Source organism: Kogia breviceps, chromosome 1 (assembly GCF_026419965.1).
Source record: "Kogia breviceps isolate mKogBre1 chromosome 1, mKogBre1 haplotype 1, whole genome shotgun sequence".
Lineage (NCBI taxonomy): Eukaryota > Metazoa > Chordata > Mammalia > Artiodactyla > Physeteridae > Kogia > Kogia breviceps.
This window is the reverse complement of record NC_081310.1, coordinates 143,195,524-143,203,002: the sequence shown is the minus strand read 5'-3', so window position 1 is coordinate 143,203,002 and position 7,479 is coordinate 143,195,524. Positions and strand designations below refer to the sequence as shown.

At 40.2% G+C, this 7,479-nt stretch overlaps 1 non-coding gene across 1 annotated transcript; it reads left to right on the top strand.

The window, feature by feature from the left end:
• Positions 1–1,643: 1,643 nt before the first annotated feature.
• TRNAG-CCC (transfer RNA glycine (anticodon CCC)) lies at positions 1,644–1,716 on the top strand. The gene has a single exon. It is a non-coding gene; the product is annotated as a tRNA-Gly (tRNA).
• Positions 1,717–7,479: the final 5,763 nt, after the last annotated feature.

Below are 7,479 nucleotides of genomic sequence, written 5' to 3'. Positions count from 1 at the left end.
AAAAATTGTACTGACCTATTCCCAGGGATGGGAGACTGGTTTAATGGGATATGGGGAAACATACTTAGATTTTTTTTTCTTTTCTGCTTATTTATTCGTGCTTCATCTATGTTATTCTCTTCCTTTGAAGATCTTTTGCCAATCAGCTAGTAACCTGTTCCTTCTCTCGTTGGCCTCCAACTCAGCTTTTCATATGTGAAACTTCTGAGAAATTTCCAAATTGGGGAGATGAAGGGGTTAAGGACATGCTATCCCAAATAAGCTGCCTTGATATATTGATAATTTTGAGTTAAAGGCACTTAAACAGTGGGTGCAAGAAAGGCACTCGATTCTCCTTTTTCTTCCTGAAAGCAGAAGTTAAAACTCCAATGTGAGATCTGCCCTCCCTGTGCCAGGAGGAAAGAAACATTCTTATCACCAGAAATGGGAGTCAAGGCCAGGAGAATTCTGTACTAACAGACATTGTTAAAATAACTCTTATCTTCCTTTAGTTTCTTCATTTATTTTAGTTATGTTTCCACACTTGCCACTCTTTTTTCAATCCAGTATATAAGCATTCAGGTTTTGCCACTTCTTTGGGTCCTTCATTTCCTTATGAAGGCTTCCATGTCATATAAAACTAACCTTAAATAAATGTGTATGCTTTTCTCCTGTTAATATGTCTTTTGTCAATTTAATTCTCAGGAGCAGCCAGAGACTTTAAGAGAGTAGAGGTAAGGTTTTTGCCTCCCCTACAAAAGCAGTAAATAGAAATGATCTCTGAGGGGGTCAGATATTGGACTTAGCAGAGGAAGGCTTCAAAGCAATTACTGTAAACATGTTACATAAAGGAAACAATAGTTAAAGAAGTAAAGGAGGTATAACAAGGACTTATTAAGTAGAGACTATCAGTAAAGAGATAAAGATTATTTAAAAAATCAAATAGAAATTCCAGAGTTGAAAGTATAATAATTAAAATGAAAAAAATTACTAGAGGGATTACTAGAGGGGCTCAATAGATTTCAGATGGCAGAATCAAATGAATCAATGAAATTGAAGGTGGATCAAAAATTATAAATTACAGAACAAAAAATGAAAGTCTCAGAGACCTGAGGAACATCATCAGGTGATCCAACACAGGTGTTCCAGAAGTACAGGAGAGATAAAAAAGGGAAGAAAAAATATTCAACAAATTGTGCCTGATAACTAAAATATATATAGTCAAAGGCATCTGTATTACTCTGCTCAGGCTGCCATAACAAAATATCATAGACTGCATGGCTTAAACAACAGACATTTATTTCTCATGATTTTGGAGAATGAGGAGCCTAAGATCAAGGTAGGTGCTGGCAGATTCAGTTCCTGGTGGAAGCCTTTTTTCTGGCTTACAGATGGTGGCCTTCTTCCTGTGTCTTCATGTGGCAGAGAGAAAGAGAGCTCTGATCTTTTTTCCTCTTCCTCTAAGGACAAAAATTCCATCAAGGATACCCCATCCCCATGACCTCATCTAAGCCTAATTACCTCACTAAGGCCCCTACTTCCAAATGCAATCATGTTGAGGGTTAGAGGTTCAATCTCTAACAGGGAGACAAACATTCAGTCCATCACAGTATCCTACAGATGAATTTAAATGGTGCACCAGAAAATATTGAATACAGGGGACTTCCCTGATGGTCCAGTGGGTAAGACTCTGCACTCCCATTGCAGGGGGCCCAGGTTCGATCCCTGGTTGGGGAATTAGATCCTGCACACATGTGCAGCTAAGAGTCTGCATGCCACAACAAAAAGATCCTGCATACCGCAATGAAGATCCCATGTACCTCAACTAAGACCTGGCACAGCCTAAATAAATAAATAAAAATGAAAATCTAAAAAAAAAAAAAATTAATACAATACAGGCAATAAAGGAAGAACCGAAAAAAATAATGAGATATGTAGATAAATAAATCCAAATAAAATTTCAGCAAATAAATTGAAAGCAAAAGCATGGAAAAAACATATTATTAGAATAGCCCAAATCCAAAAACTGAGAACACCAGTTGCTGGTAAGGATGCAGCAGGAACTCTCATACATTGCTGGTGGGAATGTAAAATGATGCAGATACTTTGGATAACAGTTTGGCAATCTCTTACAAAACGAAACATAATCTTATCATATGATCCAGCTATTGTGCTCCTAGGTATTTACCCAACTAATTGGAAGACTATGTCCAAATAAAACCTGCACATGGATGTTTATAGTAGCTTTATTTATAATAACCAAAATCTGGAAGCAACCAAAATGTCCTTCAGTAGGTGAAGAGATAAACTGTGGTACATCCATAGAATAGAATGTTATATTCAGTGATAAAAAGATATGAAGTCATAAAAAAGACATGATGAATTTTAAATGCATATTGGTAAGTGAAATAAGCCAGTTAGAAAGGCTACATACTCCATGAGTCTAATTATATGACAATCTTGAAAAGGCAAAACTACCCAGACAGTAAAAAGGTCAGTAATTTTCAGGGTTTGGCATGAGGCTGTACTGGGGTTGAGGGGAGATTCAGTAGGTGAAGCACAGGGATTTTTTAAGGATGTGGAAAGGATTCTGTGTGGTAATATAATTGTGGTTATGTGACATTAAGTGTTTTTCGAAACTTCAGAACAAAAAGAACAAAAATGTAAAAAAATCAATTAGGAGATTGGAGGAGTCTCAGGATTGAATGCTATGTGTGAAGGAACAATGAAACTGTATGTATTACAAATGTATGAAGCATCTCACTGAAGGGGTGGGGGTAAGAGGTACTAACCTAAGTAACTTTGGAAATAAGTGGAGTCTGTAAAACTAATGACAAAAGAAACTGTGCATAAGCACTGTCACTAGTTGATAACATTATTACCTACGGGCATATAGCTTAATGGTTCTGATACTGCTATTCTGGAATTGAACAGTTAAGTAAATTGATGTCAGATGATGAGAATCAGATGTTAGATGATGTCAGAAGATGTCTCACTGTTGCACTGAAAAGTTAGAGATGTGCAAAGGGAGGAGGCTAGAATTATTCAAGTGGAAATGGGTTAGAGTTTGAGATGTCAGTATGAACTCAGGTTTAGCTTAATATCAGTAGAGATGTTTACACATAGAAATGTGTATAGGGCTTTCCTGGTGGCGCAGTGGTTGAGAGTCCGCCTGCCGATGCAGGGGACACAGGTTCGTGCCCCGGTCCGGGAAGATCCCACATGCCGTGGAGCGGCTGGGCCCGTGAGCCATGGCCACTGAGCCTGCGCGTCCGGAGTTTGTGCTCCGCAACGGGAGAGGCCACAGCGGTGAGAGGCCCGCGTACCGCAAAAAAAAAAAAAAAAAAAAAAAAAAAAAAAATGTGTATATACACAGGTTAGTATATACACATATATTTCCTTGTTCTGTCAGCTGAACAGGCCCAGAAGCAATAACACTCCAGTAGAAATGAGCACACCTAGTCCTCAGATCTTGGTTTCTAAAACTACTCTCCAATCAAAGGAACCAGGGTTCCTTGGAGAACTGGCTGATTCTAGAACTAGGACAGGAAATACACAAAATGAGCCTGGAGTATCTTATGGTGCCAGAAAGTAAGAAAGTGCTCAAAAAAACAAACCAACCAACCAATCTACACGTACAATGTTGGGGATATGTCTGGGGCACAGGAAGCAAATGAAAGAGCCCCCAGTGGCCAAAGCTGGAAGAGTTTGAGGAACAAAATGAATAAAGTACTATTGGATCATAACCCTAACTGTAAAATAAGTATCCATGAGTCCATAATGATATAAATAAATGATTGAATCAATAATAAATGGGGGAGAAGAGACAAATCTCCCATGCAAAGAATTACAAATAATTTATGTAGATACTCTTCCCTCAAAAATGTGGAACGTAATTCCCCACTCCTTAGGTTTGGGCTGTGTATACTGACTTCCTTCCAAAGAGTATAGTGTGGAAAGGAGAAAAAAAAGAGTACATATATAGTGGAGAAAGCTGACAAACATTACCTTCATCAGTGGATCAAGGTCAACACAACAGTGATGTCACGTTGATAATATGTATCCTTGATAAAATGTGGTGAAAGTGGCACTTTACCTTTGTGGTTTTCCTCTGCAAAACCCATAACCCCCGTCTAATCATAAGAAAAACATAAGTTAAACCCCAATAGAGGGACATTATGCAAAATACCTGACCAGTACTTCTCTAATAATGTCAAGGTTATCACAAACAAGGCAAATCTAAGAAACTATCACAGTCAAGAGGAGCTTAAGTAAACACGATGAGTAAACATAATGTGTCATCCTGGATGGGATCCTGTATCATGAGAAGGACATTGGAGAAGAACTGAGGAAATCTGATTAAAGAATGGATTTTACCGCCTGCCAATGCAGGCGACACGGGTTCGTGCCCCAGTCCGGGAGGATCCCGCACACCATGGAGCGGCTGGGCCCGTGAGCCATGGCCGCTGAGCCTGCGCGTCAAGAGCCTGTGCTCCACAATGGGAGAGGCCACAGCAGTGAGAGGCCCGCAGCATACCACGCCCCCCCAAAAAAGAATGGACTTTAATTAATAATAATGTATTAATGTTGGTTCATTAATTTTAATAAATGTACCTTAGTAATGTAGGATATTATTAACATCCTACATGTTAATAATAGGGGGAAATGGATGTGAGTTACATAGTAACTCTGTACTATCTTGGTAATTTTTCTATAAATCTAAAACATTAAAAATAGTTGATTTAAAAAATATATATTTACCTGTGTGAGTGTATGGAAGCAGTAAACTTAAAAAAGATATTGCAGCTATAATAATATCAGGGAAAATAGAATTTAAGATAAGAATATTTATAATAAACAAAATGTGTTATGTCCACATAATGGAATAGTATTCAACAATAAAAAGGTATGAACTACTGATACCTGCTACAACGTGCATGAACCTCGAAAACATTATGCTTTGAAAAGAGCCAGATGCAAAAGATCTCTTGTTCTATGATACTATTTATATGAAACATCCAGAAAAGGCAAATCTATAGAGACTAAGTAGATTAGCGGTTGCCTAGGGCTGGAAGTGAGAAAGTGGTTTGGCTGCAAGTAGGCCTGAGGAAACTTTTGAGAGTGATGGAAATGTTCTAAAATAGGAGTGTCGTGATGGCTCTGTAAACTTAAATTTATGGAAAATCATTGAATTTTACATTTAATATGGGCAAATTTGGGGGGAAGTGTATTTTCTGATTGTGAATTATATGTCAATAAAACTGTTTAAAGCATTAAACAATTTTTTTTACTCCCTAGAAGAGCTACTGATTAATAGCATACCCAGCAAACAAATATCCTAATGATTTTTAAAATCATTAAAAATACATATCTGCAATGATCAAATAGCTTAATATGAACATTTCACAGAAAAGGCAACTGCTTCCTGAAAAAATTGAAGAGGGTGCTCAATTTATATAAATAAGTTTATTTCCTGACTTTCCATTCAGATTGTTTGTTCTTCAAGGACAGGACTATTGCTCTCAGAGAATAAACTTAGATATACAATTAATATAATTATTATTGTTTTTTCAATTAAGTATTGTTTCTTGACTTCAAAGATTTATCCAACACTTGATTAAAGACCAAATGCTATAATTTTTTCTTTTTTTAGTGGTACATGGGCCTCTCACTGCTGCGGCCTCTCCCATTGCGGAGCACATGCTCCGGACACACAGGCCCAGCGGCCATGGCCCACGGGCCCAGCCGCTCCGCGGCACGCAGGATCCTCCCAGACCGGGGCACGAACCCGCATCCACTGCATTGGCAGGCAGACCCTCAACCACTGCGCCACCAGGGAAGCCCCCAGGGAAGCCCCCAGGGAAGCCCCCAAATGCGCCCCCAAATGCTATAATTTATTGGGCTAAATCAGTGTAGCCCAAGATGAAGTGAAGTTTCAGATGCCCTCTAAAAGGAAGTGTTGCGAACTATATTATTATTATTTTTGTGTGTGTGTGGTACGCGGGCCTCTCCTTCTTGTGGCCTCTCCCGTTGTTGAGCGCAGGCTCAGCTGCCACGGCTCATGGGCCCAGCCGCTCCGCGGCATGTGGGATCTCCCCGAACCGGGGCACGAACCCGTCTCCCCTGCATCAGCAGGTGGACTCTCAACCACTGCGCCACCAGGGAAGCCCGTGTACTATATTATTGTTCAAAATATTTATTCCCTCCCCGTGACCTCATGGGAAGAATTCTCTTCCCTAACTCAATTGATGTTGGGCTTGATACTCTATGATTTGCTTTGGCCTCAGCTGAGCAGAATGTACTTCTAAACTCCTGACCTTGGGCTTGGCTATGTGATTTGCTGTGGCCAGTGGGAGTTAACAGATGTGATGTAAGCAGAGGCTTAAAGTGTGATTACAAGTTTGAACTTGCCATCTTGTGCTTCTGCTATTGCCATGAGAACTTCTCCAGGTAAGGCCCAGGTTCTAGGTTCTTCCTTACCAGCCACAGGGGGCCCTGGCCTTTGCTGAGAACCTGGGTGTGGTACATAGCAGCTAGACAACCTCCGGGATACCTGGAATTCTGTATCTTTTGGCTTCCCTAAAGGCAACCCCAGGGTCAGTGGGTCCTTCCCAGTGCTGGATCCATCAACCAGCCCACAGATCTATCAGAGAAGCAAACCTCAAGAACAGTGAAGCCTGTATAAAGAGGTAATTTCACACACAGGGGTGATTCTGTGGTGGCTGGTAAATCCCCCAATGGGATCTGTGAGCCTGAACTGAGTCATGAGAAAGTTAAAATCATCACCATCATCAATAGTGATGTGAGGATGGTGGGAAAGAAGCGAGCCATTGCAAGTTACTCTTTTTTTCCCAGCACTTTGTGAGGGGTCCTTTCTTCAGACCTTTGTACTCCCCCTTTCCATCCTGTCTCTTTCACCTGGGGATATCCTTTACCACCTTTGAGATTCAACTCAGGTATCCCCTCTTCTGAGAAGCCTTCCTTGACCCCCTTAGCCTTTATGCAGCACACTCTCCTTTATACTCCTTGGGGCTTGGCACCCATCTTGGGTTTCTATCTTCCTCACATTGTATTATGATCATATACCTCACTGTCCTCAGCCTTTGATGAGGACTATCTTGAGGGGCTGAGCTGAACTGTTGATTCATCTCTATGCTCCTAGTATCATGTACAGTGACTGGCATGGACAAAGCTTTTAATAAATATTTCAGTAATGAATAAGGAATGTCTGAAAGAAGAATGAAGAGAGGCCAGGCTCCAAAGGAAACTTTGAAGTTTCCTCTTACCTCATCCCTGCATCCCCTAGTTGGTCTGGTTGCCAAACCCTTTGTGGGAATAGGTGCTGTTTCCAGCCCACTTTTAAAAAATGTTTTTATTATAGGTTGAAAGTTGCAATGTTGAAAGTGATCTTTCAAGATCATGGCCTTCAAGCCTAGAATTAAGTTGCAAATATGTGTCTCTGGTTGTTAGCAATGAAAAAAAGGTTGAATGGGGAGATCT